Here is a 17,118-nt window from a genome sequence, read left to right as displayed (position 1 = left end):
GTTAACAATTTGTGCTCTGCTCTTAGTGGTAAAAGTCTGACTTAAATGTCAATGTTGCCTTAATATATATAGCACGGAATTCACTTAACTGGGTTTTCCCATGCCGGTACAAAAAAAAGGTGAATTTCGAGCTATTGAAATTCATGTAACAGTCGAATGACTCTATTGTTTCCGAAGTAAAGGGTCTATATTAAAACGGTAAAATTGTGTTTGTACCGGAGCAAAAGCTTGGGAAAACCAGAATATCTATAATTCCGGGCTAAAACTATTTAAATGATATGATGCTAAATTTACTAATGATGTACCTAATTATTACAGACCTTTTTTAACAAAATAATTTATTAAGATCAAGTCTTATAGATCTCATTTATTTGGCAGCTGTTATCATGTGACTCACTCTCCTCAAAACCTTTAACTACAATCTCTATGCCTATTCTTAATCATTATGAGTTTACTTCTCACTTATATTAAAACTATATGCCAACTATGTGCTCATGCTAGTACACAGTTTTCACCCGAATATTATTCATCCGGTTGCAATTTCTGGTTCCACTTTTCAGGGAGAAAAGTAAGGGTTTTCATGGTACAGAAAACAATGACAATTCCAATTGTGGACGAAAGGAAGAGGCATTTCCTATGGAATATATTCTTAAGTGTCTTAGAACTGTTCATACTGACCTTCTTCCAAATTTTTGTTCTAGTTTTGTCAGTTTTGTTGAACATGATGTGTTATTGGATCTTAATGAAATATATTTATGTGTTGATAGCTGAAGTTATATTTACTCATTTAGGACGAAGCCTTGCTTATAGGCATGTTGAACAAATGCAATTTTCAATGTTAATCTGCTTTGATTTTATCGGTAAATCTCATCTGTTGGGTAAGTAGTGTTAAATTATTGCCTTTTTTTTGCACCACTGCATTTGAACAAGCAAATGCTAGAACTAGCAGAAAGGTGTCTTAGTTTAAATAATTATGATGCAAACAGTATGATGTCACAGTTGAGGTTATTTTGGTGTAGATTTTTATGTTGCAAATGTCTTATCTTACTTTGAATTTTAACTAAGGAGAAAATTGATTAATGTTAAATATTTGTTTTCAACCAAAAGCTTGTGAATATACAGTTATTTATGCCTTGGTCGTAATTAATTAGTTAATATTATACAGTTAAAATATTCAAATGAGCAAAGACCATAACACATATAATAATTGAGTGATTCCCAGTTTCAATTGTAAAAAGAATTATCAGCTGCGGTTTCGCCTATATTTTGGCCATGCTTTGATAACTTGGCAACTTGGTACAAATGTTCATGATCAGAAAATTGTATGAAGTTAACCAAACATAAAATTACACTACTGACATTAGCTTATCACTACTTTATATCAGCAAATAAATCATATAAAAAAATTATCTAGATAAATACCAATGATAGAATAATTTTGAGTGAATTTAAGAATCACTGTGCCCTATTCGAACATGCATGTTTTAAAACAATAACTAAACTTTGTGTACAACCTACCTTTTTGTGTCCTTTATCTCCGAGTTTGTAAGTAAAGAAACATCAATTATCAAGGTTATTTCTCACATATTGGACTACTTTTAAACATACTTTTTACCTTATTGATATCTTAATATTTTAAATTTCGTTTCGTACTTAGGATATATTATGGCAATTAGGTATTAGTTCTTGCTGTTGTGTTTAAAAATATTGTGTAAAACATGTTATCATTTGTTATGCTTTTTGTTTTTGTGTGAGGTTTGTGTTTGGTTCCAAGGCACGATTCCATTCATGTTTACATATTTTAAATCAAGTCAAAGTGGCTTTTCATATGGAAACAGGGGACATATTACATACGTGTAAGCATTATGAGTCAAAATGCCATGTATGTTTGCTTGTCAAAAAATCCAGACCCATTCTGGGAGGGGGTGGGGTCTTAGAGATATTATGTTTAATGTATACCATGTAAAGCTGAATGTGTTAAGTGTAGACCAGTGGCCATGATGACAGTCTCAAGTCCAAGTCTAGGCTCAGACTCAGAAAAGCATTTTTTATAAAGGAACACAAAATCATATTTATTCCATTTCTTCTACAAAAATGTAAGTTAATTATAGTAAAACTTTCAAATATGAATATATTTCACCAAATGTTACCATAAATGCTCTGATAGAAGGAAAATTACAATGAAATGAAGTTTTGCCATAATGAGTCTTGAGTCTGAGCTCAGAATTGAGACTATTCGTAATTACTGCCCCAGATGTATTCTTTGGGTAAATATCAAGTCCCATTTTATGATTTTAAATGTGTTGGGTTATCCTTTGACACACCACAAACTATACTGAAAATCAAATACCTTGTTTAAAAACCAAATGTGCATATATATATAAATTCTGCTTCTTCTAACAACATTGTACTGTTTTGTTTATAACCTGTGATATTTCAACATATATGTTTATGTTTGAGACCTTTCAGCTGTTTAATAAATCTGATAAATTTGATTACCGGTATATCATTTTGTGAAGTGCACCCAGACTCCTCAATACTGTCTATTTGTATTTTTTGTATCATTCTATTTATGGCTGATTATAAATAGTTTTCTTTTGAAGGTTTACAATCATATATGAATATTTTTTTGGATTATTTATCGATTTATGTAACCATAAGTAATTCTGCTAAATCTTATTTTCAATTATGAATATTTTCTTTTATCAAACTGCCTTTTTTATATATTGTGGATATGTGAATCCTTTTGATTAGTTTTTGACATAGTTTTACATTTAAATTAAGTATTGTGTTGCCTTGACACAACTTTATACTTATAGCCAAATGAGAATTATGAAATATACACTTCCAAACTTTCTTGGCATTAGATTGTCATGCCATTTTTTTATAAGATGCCTTTAAGTCTATTGTATGGGTTTGTGTGAAAAATAAAATGTTATAAAAATCATTGTGCTATTAAAGTTTAATTATCATGCCTTCAGCAGCATTTGTTGAAATTAGGAGAAAACTGAGCACTGAAACTTCCTTCAATGAAAAACTGGTAAAATGTTTGAGCGCTCAAACAAACTGCTTTAACCGAAAAATGTTTTATTGACCAACATATAGTATACACTGGTATAATGTTTGAGCGCTCAAACAAAATGCCTGTACTGAAAAGTGTTAGGGTGGCCAAACAAATTGCTTTTACAGGAAAATGTTCGAGCGCTCAAACAAAATGCTTAATATGAAAATGTAAGGCGCCCAAACAAACTGCTTTTACAGGTATTAAATAAATGTTCGAGCGCTCAAACAAAATGCGTTGAGTAAAAATTAATAAGACGCCCAAACAAACTGGTTTCACAGGCCAATGTTCGAGCGCTCAAACAAACTTCGAACACTGACAACTAATGTAATCGCTTGAACCATTTAACCATTCTATCAATATTCACATCATTTTGTTTGAGCGCTCGAACAATTTGGCCTGCTCAGTCCCACTACATGAGATCATTTCTCTGTGTAAAGATTCTCTATGTTTGAGACCTAAGAAATTGAAAATGGAAATGGACTCTTGGAAAATGTTTGAGCGCTCAAACAAATTGCCACCACTTACAAATCGCTTGAACCAACCACTCGCAATCAAACCGGCCATCTTCCTATAATTTTGTTTGAGCGCTCGAACAATTTGACCTGTTCAGACCCATTTACTAAGTTAGTCTCTCTGTGTCAGGATTTTCAATGTTCGAGCGCTCAAACAAGTAAATTTCCAAATTACTTAGAAAATGAAAATATAAGCTGATTCTTGATGTGATTATTTAGTAGTGATTTGTTAATTTAAGGCCTATAAAAGGTACTAGAAAGACAAATCCCATTTAGTTTTATATTCATTTAATAAATTTGGCTGAAAAAAGTTTAATTGTCGTTTTTTTATTGACAACAATGAAAAAATACTATAAATATGGATAATAATAGTATAAATTAAATCAAATATTTTTTTCATGAATATAATTTTATACGGGTGGGCCATTAACCACACATAAACACACACACGTACACAAACACACACACACACACACACACACCACAGTTCCGTAACCAGAACGGTCTATGGGGGTCCGGGGGCATCCCCCCAGAATATATTTTTTTTGCAAGAAGCGATTTCCTGCATTCTTTGATCGATGGTTTGTGTACATTGAGGCAAATGATGTAAGTGGAAAGAAATTATTTTTAGAGCTATAGAAAATGCTATATGCCCCAAAAACAACGAGGCAGGTGCCTCCGTGTGCCTCAGTGTAGCTAAGGCACTGCACACACACACACACATGCGCGCGCACGCACACGCACACAAGCACGCACGCACAAACACACACAAAACACGATTTAACAAGTAAATAGACTATCTGAGCTCACGTCAACTAATTTTGAAATGTTTCAACGAACACAGGACTAGACAAGTCGCTCAAAGGTCCGAGTCTCTTATAAGAAAATTATTACGTCCACAGGACAAGTCCGGTCGCTAGAACGTCGTTATATCATGGCATAGTATAATTGCTATACACACTAGACAAGTCATATCGTTGGATGGTCGCTCTACTGTTTTATAGTAATATTATTACGTGCACACCAGACAAGTCAGGTAGCTGGAAGGTCGCTCTACCCTCTTCAAGTAATCTTATTAAGTGCACACCAGACAAGTCAGGTCGCTGGAAGGTCGCTCTATCCTCTTATAGTAATATAATTACGTGCACACCAGACATGTCAGGTCGCTGGAAGGTCGCTCTACCCTCTTATAGTAATATAATTACGTGCACACCAGACAAGTCAGGTAGCTGGAAGGTCGCTCTACCCTCTTATAGTAATATAATTACGTGCACACCAGACAAGTCAGGTAGCTGGAAGGTCGCTCTACCCTCTTATAGCAATATAGTTACGTGCACACCAGACAAGTAAGGTAGCTGGATGTTCGCTCTAGCCTCTTATAGCAATATTATTACGTGCACACCAGACAAGTCAGGTCGTTGGAAGGTCGCTCTACACTTTTATAGTGATATAATTACGTGCACACCAGACAAGTCAGGTAGCTGGAATGTCGCTCTACCCTCTTATAGTAATATAATTACGTGCACACCAGACAAGTCAGGTAGCTGGAAGGTCGCTCTACCCTCTTAAAGTTATGTAATTACGTGCACACCAGACAAGTCAGGTCGCTGGAAGGTTGCTCTACCCTCTTATAGTAAGGTTGCTGAAAGGTCGCTCTACCCTCTTATAGTGATATAATTACGTGCACACCAGACAAGTCAGGTAGCTGGATGTGCGCTCTAGCCTCTTATAGTAATATAATTACGTGCACACCAGACAAGTCAGGTCGCTGGAAGGTCGCTCTACCCTCTTATAGTAATATAATTACGTGCACACCAGACATGTCAGGTCGCTGGAAGGTCGCTCTACCCTCTTATAGTAATATAATTATGTGCACACCAGACAAGTCAGGTAGCTGGATGTTCGCTCTACCCTCATATAGTAATATAATTACGTGCACACCAGACAAGTCAGGTCGCTGGAAGGTCGCTCTACCCTCTTATAGCAATATAGTTACGTGCACACCAGACAAGTAAGGTAGCTGGATGTTCGCTCTAGCCTCTTATAGCAATATTAATACGTGCACACCAGACAAGTCAGGTCGTTGGAAGGTCGCTCTACACTTTTATAGTGATATAATTATGTGCACACCAGACAAGTCAGGTAGCTGGAATGTCGCTCTACCCTCTTATAGTAATATAATTACGTGCACACCAGACAAGTCAGGTAGCTGGAAGGTCGCTCTACCCTCTTAAAGTTATGTAATTACGTGCACACCAGACAAGTCAGGTCGCTGGAAGGTTGCTCTACCCTCTTATAGTAAGGTTGCTGAAAGGTCGCTCTACCCTCTTATAGTGATATAATTACGTGCACACCAGACAAGTCAGGTAGCTGGATGTGCGCTCTAGCCTCTTATAGTGATATAATTACGTGCACACCAGACAAGTCAGGTAGCTGGAAGGTCGCTCTACCCTCTTATAGTAATATAATTACGTGCACACCAGACAAGTCAGGTAGCTGGATGTGCGCTCTAGCCTCTTATAGTAATATAATTACGTGCACACCAGACAAGTCAGGTCGCTGGAAGGTCGCTCTATCCTCTTATAGTAATATAATTACGTGCACACCAGACAAGTCAGGTCGCTGGAAGGTCGCTCTACCCTCTTATAGTAATATAATTACGTGCACACCAGACAAGTCAGGTAGCTGGATGTTCGCTCTACCCTCATATAGTAATATAATTACGTGCACACCAGACAAGTCAGGTCGCTGGAAGGTCGCTCTACCCTCTTATAGCAATATAGTTACGTGCACACCAGACAAGTAAGGTAGCTGGATGTTCGCTCTAGCCTCTTATAGCAATATTATTACATGCACACCAGACAAGTCAGGTCGTTGGAAGGTCGCTCTACACTTTTATAGTGATATAATTACGTGCACACCAGACAAGTCAGGTAGCTGGAATGTCGCTCTACCCTCTTATAGTAATATAATTACGTGCACACCAGACAAGTCAGGTAGCTGGAAGGTCGCTCTGCCCTCTTAAAGTTATGTAATTACGTGCACACCAGACAAGTCAGGTCGCTGGAAGGTTGCTCTACCCTCTTATAGTAAAGTTGTTGGAAGGTTGCTCTACCCTCTTATAGTGATATAATTACGTGCACACCAGACAAGTCAGGTAGCTGGATGTGCGCTCTAGCCTCTTATAGTAATATAATTACGTGCACACCAGACAAGTCAGGTCGCTGGAAGGTCGCTCTACCCTCTTATAGTAATATGATTACGTGCACACCAGACATGTCAGGTCGCTGGAAGGTCGCTCTACCCTCTTATAGTAATATAATTATGTGCACACCAGACAAGTCAGGTAGCTGGAAGGTCGCTCTACCCTCTTCAAGTAATCTTATTACGTGCACACCAGACAAGTCAGGTAGCTGGATGTTCGCTCTACCCTCTTATAGTAATATAATTACGTGCACACCAGACAAGTCAGGTCGCTGGAAGGTCGCTCTACCCTCTTATAGTAATATAATTACGTGCACACCAGACAAGTCAGGTAGCTGGATGTTCGCTCTAGCCTCTTATAGCAATATTATTATGTGCACACCAGACAAGTCAGGTAGCTGGAAGGTCGCTCTACCCTCTTCAAGTAATCTTATTACGTGCACACCAGACAAGTCAGGTAGCTGGATGTTCGCTCTAGCCTCATATAGTAATATAATTACGTGCACACCAGACAAGTCAGGTCGCTGGAAGGTCGCTCTACCCTCTTATAGTAATATAATTACGTGCACACCAGACAAGTCAGGTAGCTGGATGTTCGCTCTAGCCTCTTATAGCAATATTATTATGTGCACACCAGACAAGTCAGGTAGCTGGAAGGTCGCTCTACCCTCTTCAAGTAATCTTATTACGTGCACACCAGACAAGTCAGGTAGCTGGATGTTCGCTCTACCCTCATATAGTAATAAAATTACGTGCACACCAGACAAGTCAGGTAGCTGGATGTTCGCTCTAGCCTCTTACAGCAATAATATTACGTGCACATTAGACAAGTCAGGTAGCTGGAAGGTCGCTCTACACTTTCATAGTGATAAAATTACGTGCACACCAGACAAGTCAGGTAGCTGGAAGGTCGCTCTACCCTCTTATAGTGATATAATTACGTGCACACCAGACAAGTCAGGTAGCTGGAAGGTCGCTCTACACTTTTATAGTGATATAATTACGTGCACACCAGACAAATCTGATCGCTGGAATGTCACTCTACCCTCTTATAGTAATATAATTACGTGCACACCAGATAAGTCAGGTAGCTGGAAGGTTGCTCTACCCTCTTATAGTAAAGTTGTTGGAAGGTCCCTCTTGCGTCTTATACAAATGAAGTATAATTGCTGCGTGCACACCGGACAAGCCATTTGTCCGTGCTTGGGTCGACCCGGGCTTGCTTGTGAATCTGTGGTTCTTATCGACGCGGGTTGGGATGGGCTTTCATTACCAACCAAGGGTTTTAAAACAAACGTACATTGTACGATGTACGAGGCACGGCCTGTATAAGTCATAAGGAACCGGTACCAAGAGACCTACCAAAGCTGGTCCGTTATGTCTGTTTCGTAATGTCCATGGTCCGTAATGTCCGTGACCCACAATGGACCGTCGAGCCGCTAGCCTAAGAGATGGACTTTAATACTGGACGGCGATCGAAAGACCCGGGTAAGACCTCCAAAACGGAATTGAGCGAGTCGGCTTATAGATAAGCAAAAACAACAACAACAACATTCTTTGAATAATGCTTAGTGGCGCAGGGAACTTTGAGTATTTACAATGCAATACGGACAGAGCCAGCGAGAGGTCATGCCTCGCCTGGAAAGCCTCCGAGGTCGGATCTGATCGCTGTGGCTCATTCGTCGACAAACAGAAAGGTCACAACTGAACACTTACTTATAAACAAGTAAAAGGGGGGTGGTTGATAATTAATTAATCCCTATTTCAAGCCCTGTCTATCGGTACTCTTATTTTTGTCTTCGGTTGAGCACGGGCAAACAGGTGAGGTCGGCCCCTGCTGCATCTCTGGAACGGTATTGTTTTTTGAGCTAGAGGCAGGTAGATGATGCAGAAGCAAGCGAAGTCACTAATCTGCATAAGACTCTGGTATTATTGTTGAATATCAATCTCAATTATTAACAAGCACCATTTTTTGTTGAAACCCATGAGTAAATATTTGATTTAATCGCCATAGTGACCGTAACCGGCCAGCCCCGGGATTTGAATCCAGGGCCTTAGGATTGACACACCACTGTGCAAACCAGGTATATAGGTATATATAGCGCGTATACAGTGACGCGTGCAATCTTCATACCGAATTTTGGCCATGAAGCGATTTTGTTGAAAAGTGTGTTTGTTGCAAATGTAATTCGTAAATTAAATTTTTAAAACTAGATTTCTCATGGCGACATGTTGAGCCCGCTGACATAAAAGCTGTAAATGTCTGTACAGCATGTTTGTCTATTTTTTAAGTTAATCCCTTGACCTTTGAACTTAAAGCTTCACTCTCACAGATTGAACATTTTGCACATTTTTTAACTTTTGTCTTGGAACGAGCCAATTTTTGCGATCATCGATGGAAACCAGTTATATAAGACTGACCAAACATTAGATCGCAGATGTTTATATTTAAGTTCAAAAATTGATGTTTTATGCATTTTTCTAGAAACGGTTTAAGCCATAAAACATTACTTTTCGAACGGAAATATGAAAATCTGCGATCTCATCTTTTGTCAGCATTCTTTTATTATTGGTTTGCAGATATTTACGCAAAAAAATGCTCATTCCAAGACAAGAAATTAAAAAGTTGTCAAAAGGGAAGATCTGTGAGAGTGCAGCTTTGAGCCTTTATCTAGATAGTCCACCATAATAAATTATGGTGTATACACATGTACCGTTGACAAGTCTTTATAGAATTTACTTGATCTTCACAACTTCACAACCAGTTTATTCCTCGGCTTGTCTGCAATTGACGGACAGTTTTCCCACATCGATCAGCAGCAGGCTTTGGTGTTCCATGTGACAAGTTATATAAAAGTCCTTAAATGCATATAAAAGTAATGTTCTAGACACGGTCCATCTATCTGCCAATGACCTTGACCTTTGAGGTAGGGGCCTCAATATTGCACGCAACACATCGTCTCATCATGGTTAACATATATGGCAAGTTATTCTAAAATCTGACCTGAATGACCCACGCATCCATATTTTTGTTTAAATTAGCTGTTGTGCTATGAGGCTGACAAACCCAAATATATATGTGCAATATGACATCTCCTAATAACTTGTCTAATAACTCCTTATTTATTAACATTTTCAAGGACTTAACCAGGTGGTCCTCATCAATATTTGAGAAGAAATACAGCACAGGTTAATTATTTTATTGCCAATCCAGAAAAAAATCGTAACAAATGCAACAACATGAAATAATTTTACATGAAAAATGGAAGGTAACAACTAGACACTTTTTAAGAAGAGTCAATATTATTTCACTTTTACATTACAACTCATGTATAAATACCAAAATACATATGCTGGTTAAACAATTATCATAAACAAGAGGGCCCTGAAGGCCCTGTATCGCTCACCTGATCCAATTTAAGTGTGAAATAAGTATTTTCAGGGCAAGGCAATTGTGACAGGGGGTTAGATCCTTCCTAGTGACCAAGTTTTTTTTTAATATCACGGATGACCCAGTTGCAAACCTTACCTTGCTGTAATAAGTACATTCTGACCAGGTTTCATATAGATAAATTAGAAAATATGGCCTCAACAGTGTTTTAACAATGTTTCTATGATTTGACTTCGTGACCTAGTTTTTGAACTGAGTTTACTCAGTTTCAAACTTGACATAGACTTCATAAACACAAAAATTCTGACATAGTTTCATGGTGATCAAACAAAGAATGTAACCTCTACAGTGTTTACAAAGTTTTTCTATGATCTGACCTAGTGGTCTGGTTTTTGACCTCTGATTTCCCAGTTTGAAACTCAACCTAAAGATTATCAAGAATAACATTCTGATCAAGTTCCATGAACATATGGTCATAAATGTGGCCTCTAGAGTGTTAACATGCTTTTCCTATTATTTGACCTGGTGACCTAGTTTTTGACCACACATTACCAAGATTCGAACTTAGCCTAGAGCTCATCAATATATACATTCTGACTAAGTTTCATGAATATACAGTCATCCATGTGACCGCTAGAGAGCTAACAAGCTTTTCCTATGATTTGACCTTGTGACCTAGTTTTTGACCCCAGATGATCGAACTCGTCCAAGCTTTCATTGATGGTAACATATTGACCGAGTTTCATTCAGATTGTGCCCAAATTGTGACCTCTAGTGTTAACAGTCAAATTGTTGACGACAGACGACGATGGACAACAGACACAGGGCGATCACAATAGCTCACCTTGAGCAATTCGTGCTCAGGTGAGCTAAAAATAATGAAAAAAATTCTGACCAAGCCCAACAAGCTTAACAAGTTTCGAGATATTGGGGCCAGGACTTACATTATATTAACTTTCAAACACTTTTCAAACATTTGGCTTTTAATTATTTGGGCAATAGTTTCAAGTTATTAGCATGAAAAAAGGTGCTTCAAAAAATTGCAGAAAAAGTCTCGATTTAATAAGAAATCTTCAGGAAATAACAGTAACTTATTATTCTCTTTATTTCCACCCAAAAGTGATTTAAACATATTTAACAAACAAACGGCCATATATACAGTATGTACAGCAATATATATTACATGTTATAAGGCACAAAGTTGTTACACAAGGATGACGATGTTAATGTAATAATTTTGTAAGATAAAGCATATACTTTAGAACTGAGCTTATATTTTCTGAGTTTGTGGCTATTATCATTAATGCGATGTACATTACACTGAATACTTATTTCTATTATTTTATTTTATTCCAAGAAAAGAATAAAAAAAAGAAATAGAAAAAAGAATCAATTTTTCTCACATGTATAACTGAATATCAAATCATTGAATGGTAAAAAAAATTAAGTTCATAGAAATCAATCCAACAATTAAAGATGTTAAACAATAACAAATTGAGACATGTTTACATTATTTTTCTATATTTGCACATAATTAAACAAAGGTGATGGTAATATTATTCATATTACTTAATACAAACATAAGTTTATCATTTTTTAAATGATTTTTTTTTAAATCAGCATGAAATGCAATGGCGAACATGTAATTTATCCTTTAAACTTGTAAAGTATGAAGAATTTCTAATAAGTATATATTATGTTGTTATAAAAAAGTAATCATAAAAAATGCACAATACTTCCAATTTTCTAAATTTGTTTAAGGGGACAAAAAAAATCACTACTAACGAATTTCTATCAAAAATTGTCAAATGCAATAATCTTAAAGCATGCAGAGTAATTCTTATTTCCCTTGAATTTTACTAAAGTTATCCAAAAATACAAAGGATAGAAGTTTCGTTGAGTGTAGATACACAAACATATTTTTCATGTTAATTGGCAAAATAGGCTTAAATAATCTTTTTTTTTACATATCGATTGGTCTGAAATCACTGAAAAAAGAGGTAAAAATAACAATTAATTGATTTTAATGTTATCTATTTCAATTGAATAAGAAGTGATAGAACATGGGATGGTTTGCCATTTACTGGTCTTTAAATCATGCTTTGCGTTCGCTATTTAATGACCCGTATGAAATGAATCTACTGATCATAAAAATGTAATAATTTTCTGCATGCAATAAATAAACTTATTACAAATCAAACACCTCAAATGATAGCGCAACTTGCAATTACCTAACCATAATGTGGATACCCATTTTCCTTATATCTAATGTTTAATTTTTAATTCTTTTGAAATAATATTTCTAAAGGTCATGTTTTATTCCATGTCATCTTCAACTCCAACAATAAGTCACACAGGTTACAAAAACTATGTACATTCCCTTTTGATTTTGATTTCAAGACATTTCATGTGTAATGAGAGATCAAGGGCCTTTAAAGGGAATAGGCACCAGATGATACAAATGCAAGGAAAAAAAAATGTCAAAAACTTACATAAAGTTAATATCGTTGCGTACATGTATTGAATCTTACTTACTGTATCAAATCGCTTACAACACAGTTATATTTAGCATTTTTTGCACCTTTTTTTCAATTCATAATTTACTGAGGCTGTCTATCATGTGAATCCCAGTAAATATAGAAGTAGCATTGGTATATGTATCTGTACTAATAACATGACTTTCACATGATAAATATACACACTATAAAGTGAGAAACCATTATGCGCTAATTTTAAAGGGTTTAGTCAGCTAAGACTGAGACAAAATATTATTTTAATTACGTAAAATGATGTTTAATCAGTCTTATACTAGCTGGTATTGACAATTCTAGGCTCGTCTTGTGGATATTGTGCATTTGTCTTTTTTTGGACCATCTGGTGTCCCCTTTAAGTGTGTTGACTAGATACGATAATATTTCTCACCTACATTATGATATCATAGTTTAAACAATATTATTGTTTTTAACATAAATCCAAGGTAGACTGTGCACAAGGGCCCTACCAAGGATAAAGCAACAACCAACTTGACACGCCCTATAACCCCCTAATTCCTAATTCCCAAACTAAAATGCACAATCTACAGTGCTGAATAAATTTCCTGCAAACTAGTTACTCCAATATCAGGTATCTCAACTGTAAAGCAGAGCCTCACAATGGTAACGACTGATTCAAGTCAATCCCAGAATTTTAACATAGTACCAAGTTGACTGTCAGCAGCTGAAATTTGTTTTGCCACAAATATATTTTTTGATCAATAGAAAAGAAATTACTTAATAAACACTGATGAAAGTACCGGTAAACTGTAAATACTTCTGCCTTAATTCATTTCCATAATAAATTAAAGCTTGACCATTGTCTACTTAGAAGAAATGTATAACACAAAGACAAAATAATACATTAAACATTCCAAAATTATCAAGCATCCTGACAATGCAGTCTCAATAACAAACATTTTACTTGGTTAACCTTCTGTAAGGTTTCACAAAAAAAACTAGTCAAGATGAAGACTACATTTTGCTTCTTCTAGCCATTTCTTGTATTGGTCAATGACATTCGAAGGAACGAGCCTAACAATAAAGTCTGTATAATACAATACTTCTACCTTTTCCTTGACACAAACACTTAAAAAGTACTCCAGGGAACAATCTAATATTAGTAGGTCCTCTGTAGTTTTATTTTTGAACGACTCATAGTTCTCAAAATCATTCTCTGACATCAATACAAATTCACCCCAACCAGATGCCTGAATTAAAATTTCTTGTCCTTTTCTTTTTTTAATCTCAATGAAAAACCTCACATGTGGATGGTTCAAAAAGACTGGGGTTGTTTCAGAATGGTCCTGCAAACCTCCTGCCAAAGTTTCGTCCATAGGATCTGAGTTTTCTACTTCAGTGTCTTTTCGCAGCTTTTCTTCAACTTCCTCAAGTGTAGGGCATGCCTTTCTTTTAATTTTCATCTGAAATATGTTTAAACACAGACCAAGTATGAACAGTGGTCAGGTTGATTTGGTTTCTGATTCACATAAATGAAATGAAGGCACCTTCTAAAACATAATACTTGAAGTGAGAACTGTCATCAATACTACTGAATACTATAACCATGTCAATAAAGATTTCATTTAATCAAGTTAAGTTTTGCTTTTACTTTTTTAAAAATAAATAAACAAAACCTCTTAGATCTTTACAACATTTTTTCACTGAAAGTGCATTACTTCTTTGTATTGGTAAGTTTTACAGATATCAAAGCCCTCAGTACTATCAAATCAATTTGTATGTGAAAACAGCAAAATGAAGCACTATATATCACTTGTGTTATCCACATTTACAACATTTGTACTGGTTCTATCACTGACATTCACTTTCTTAACAGGTCAAGAAAAAGTAAAACTCAGGATACTTGATTTCAATTTGCTGTATGTAAGCCTCTAACCTACAGTGTAACATCTGTGAACTGGCTTTATATCTTTTACCTGACATGAAGGGCAAATGTCTACATGTGGTTCTTCCTTTTCATCAAAACCCATGCAAACAGGATGGTACCACTCATTGCATGAATCACAGTGCCAATATAGCCTAAAACAAAATATATTTCCATAAGCTGCTTTTTGTACTTAATATACACATACTTAGCCAATACTATTGAAATAAAAGGATTTGTGTATGTGTATATCTTATTGCATTTCCAAGATGAAACTTCAGTTTATGCATAAGATATCCTATTTTGTTGCATTTTCAAGATGAAACTTCAGTTTATGCACAAGATATCCGCCCCATCAACTTGTTTTTTTTTACATTACACACAAGTGAATCGTCTGTTTCATGCAAATTACACAGATTATATTACAGATTAGACTTTATCAGGCACTAAGATATATTGTTTAAAAAAATAAAATGATACATTTGCAGTCACTTCTTACTCACAATACCATAAAAATGTAAAACTGATAAACCTCTTACCTGCCATCGTTCCTTTTTCTACAGACACAATAAATTCTGCTTGACTTCTTCTGCTTCGAGTAGAAAAATGAAAGATTTCCCCTGAAAACCAGTGACAAGTAACTTGAGTATTGCAGGCAAAACATATGTCCTCTAAACTGAGATTTAAGGCTTTATCTTTAACAAGTCAAGGGCCACTCTGCATTTCTTGTTTAGGGAACTATGACAGATATGGTCAAACTAGAGCTACGGTGAAACTCCAGTCTCCAGTAGAGCACTAATAATTCATTTGATTGTGTCAATAAAGTATTGAAGTCATCCATTTAAATAAGTAGCTTTTTTCAGCAGATTTGACATCATGAGTAAGAAAAATCAGACCTGGTGTTTAAAGATACATTAAACAAACGTCTTATTTATGTTATCCTTATTCAAACCTACCTTGTCCTTCCTTTTTCTCTTGTGAGCTTTCTCTACAGGAGGTTGGCTTGCGAGCTGATCAGCAGGTATGGTGGCTTTGTCAACAGGAGGTTGGCTTTTTGAATCAACAGCTTCTTCAACAGCTGATATGGCAGCTTCTTCTATAGGTTGGCTTTGGGACTGAGCAGCTTCCTCAACAGCTGGTATGCCATCTTCAACAGTTGGTTCTATCATCACTATGTTTGAGAAAATGTGACGCATGAGTAAATACTAATCAATACCTAAAGTATAAAACTGCATATTCATACAATAACTTAGATTAAGCTTTTTAAGTTATTTGACTTTCCATTATACAGACATTTGTTGAAGAAAATTTCCTCACACATTTTATATTTGCTTTCAACAAATTTCATGTCTAAATATGAAGAAAAGTCAACCATCATCAACAAAGAAACACTAAAGGATCAGGGCATGTGAAACAATCAGTCAAGACACATCATTATGCCAAACCACCTCAAAACACAACATGCACAACACCAGCCCTTCATCCGGCAGTTGCCTGGTCTACATGATTACAATTCTATTGATTTTTTTTACTACTCAATTTTTAATTGTAACAGGAACATTTTTGACCAAAGGATAAATACTGCAGAAACAAACATATCAAATAAAGACTAGTATAATTCTATTGAAGTATACAAATAACACCAGTATAACCAACTTATACCTGCATTACCTGCATTATGGAGCAGATGGGCAGCAATGGTTTTTCGCACACCTACCAGTTCGTCTTTCTTCATACTGAACTGCAAACTCTGTCCATTAAGGAAGCGTTCTACCAGCTAAAATATATATCAACAACTGCTTATCTAATGGAAATTGTCATGAGCTTTTTGTTTTGTTGTTTGTGTTGATTTGTATTGTACACTATATTCCTTCTGCCAATTGGCAAAACCATGACTGCATTTAAACACATGCTGTGCACATATCTATCTGATACAATCAATACCATCACTGCAACTTCAATTTCATTTGCTGTGTTGGTTCGAATGGACAGTTTAAAAGGGATTGATTATTCATACAGTTCTGCAATAAAAGGGATTAAGAAGAAAGTAATTAAGAAATAAATGCAAACACACTGGTAAGAAAAACCTTGGAAACAAGAGATGTTTGTCAAACATTATGCCCCCCCTGAGCGCCATGTTGTCAGAATTATATGGACAATTAAATGAAATATGCATGGACCGAAACGACAGCTGGTTTGTTGCCGTTAAGGCAGTTTTAAGATTATGACCATTAAAGTGTGAGGATAGAGTGTGTTATGACCATGACCATGACCTTTGACTCTATGAACTCAAAATCCAGAGTCATCAGCTGGTCACCAGAAACCTAAATGTTAAGTTCGAGGGCCATGGGTGCAGGCATTGTCAAGTTATATCACAGAAAGTTTTTTTGTTCAAGGTCACTGTGGCCTTGACCTTTGACCCAATGACCCCTTAAATCATAAGGGGTCATCTACAAGTCAGATGCAACTCCAAGTCAAGTTTGAAGGCCATGGGTTCAGGCATCAGTTATCACTCCGACAACCTTTTACCA

At 36.1% G+C, this 17,118-nt stretch overlaps 1 long non-coding RNA gene across 1 annotated transcript; it reads right to left on the bottom strand.

Moving 5' to 3' along the window:
* Nucleotides 1-9,982: 9,982 nt before the first annotated feature.
* On the bottom strand, nucleotides 9,983-16,824 carry LOC128203569 (uncharacterized). The gene is made up of 5 exons (XR_008255977.1): nucleotides 16,259-16,824; nucleotides 15,544-15,758; nucleotides 15,127-15,207; nucleotides 14,640-14,742; nucleotides 9,983-14,126 (listed from the first exon to the last, which is right to left on the bottom strand). It is a non-coding gene; the product is annotated as an uncharacterized LOC128203569 (long non-coding RNA).
* Between the last annotated feature and the right edge of the window lie 294 nt (nucleotides 16,825-17,118).

This window comes from Mya arenaria, chromosome 9 (genome assembly GCF_026914265.1).
Source record: "Mya arenaria isolate MELC-2E11 chromosome 9, ASM2691426v1".
Classification (NCBI taxonomy): Eukaryota; Metazoa; Mollusca; class Bivalvia; order Myida; family Myidae; genus Mya; species Mya arenaria.
The sequence above is the reverse complement of the archived record's forward strand: the minus strand, read 5'-3'. Positions and strand labels throughout refer to the sequence as shown.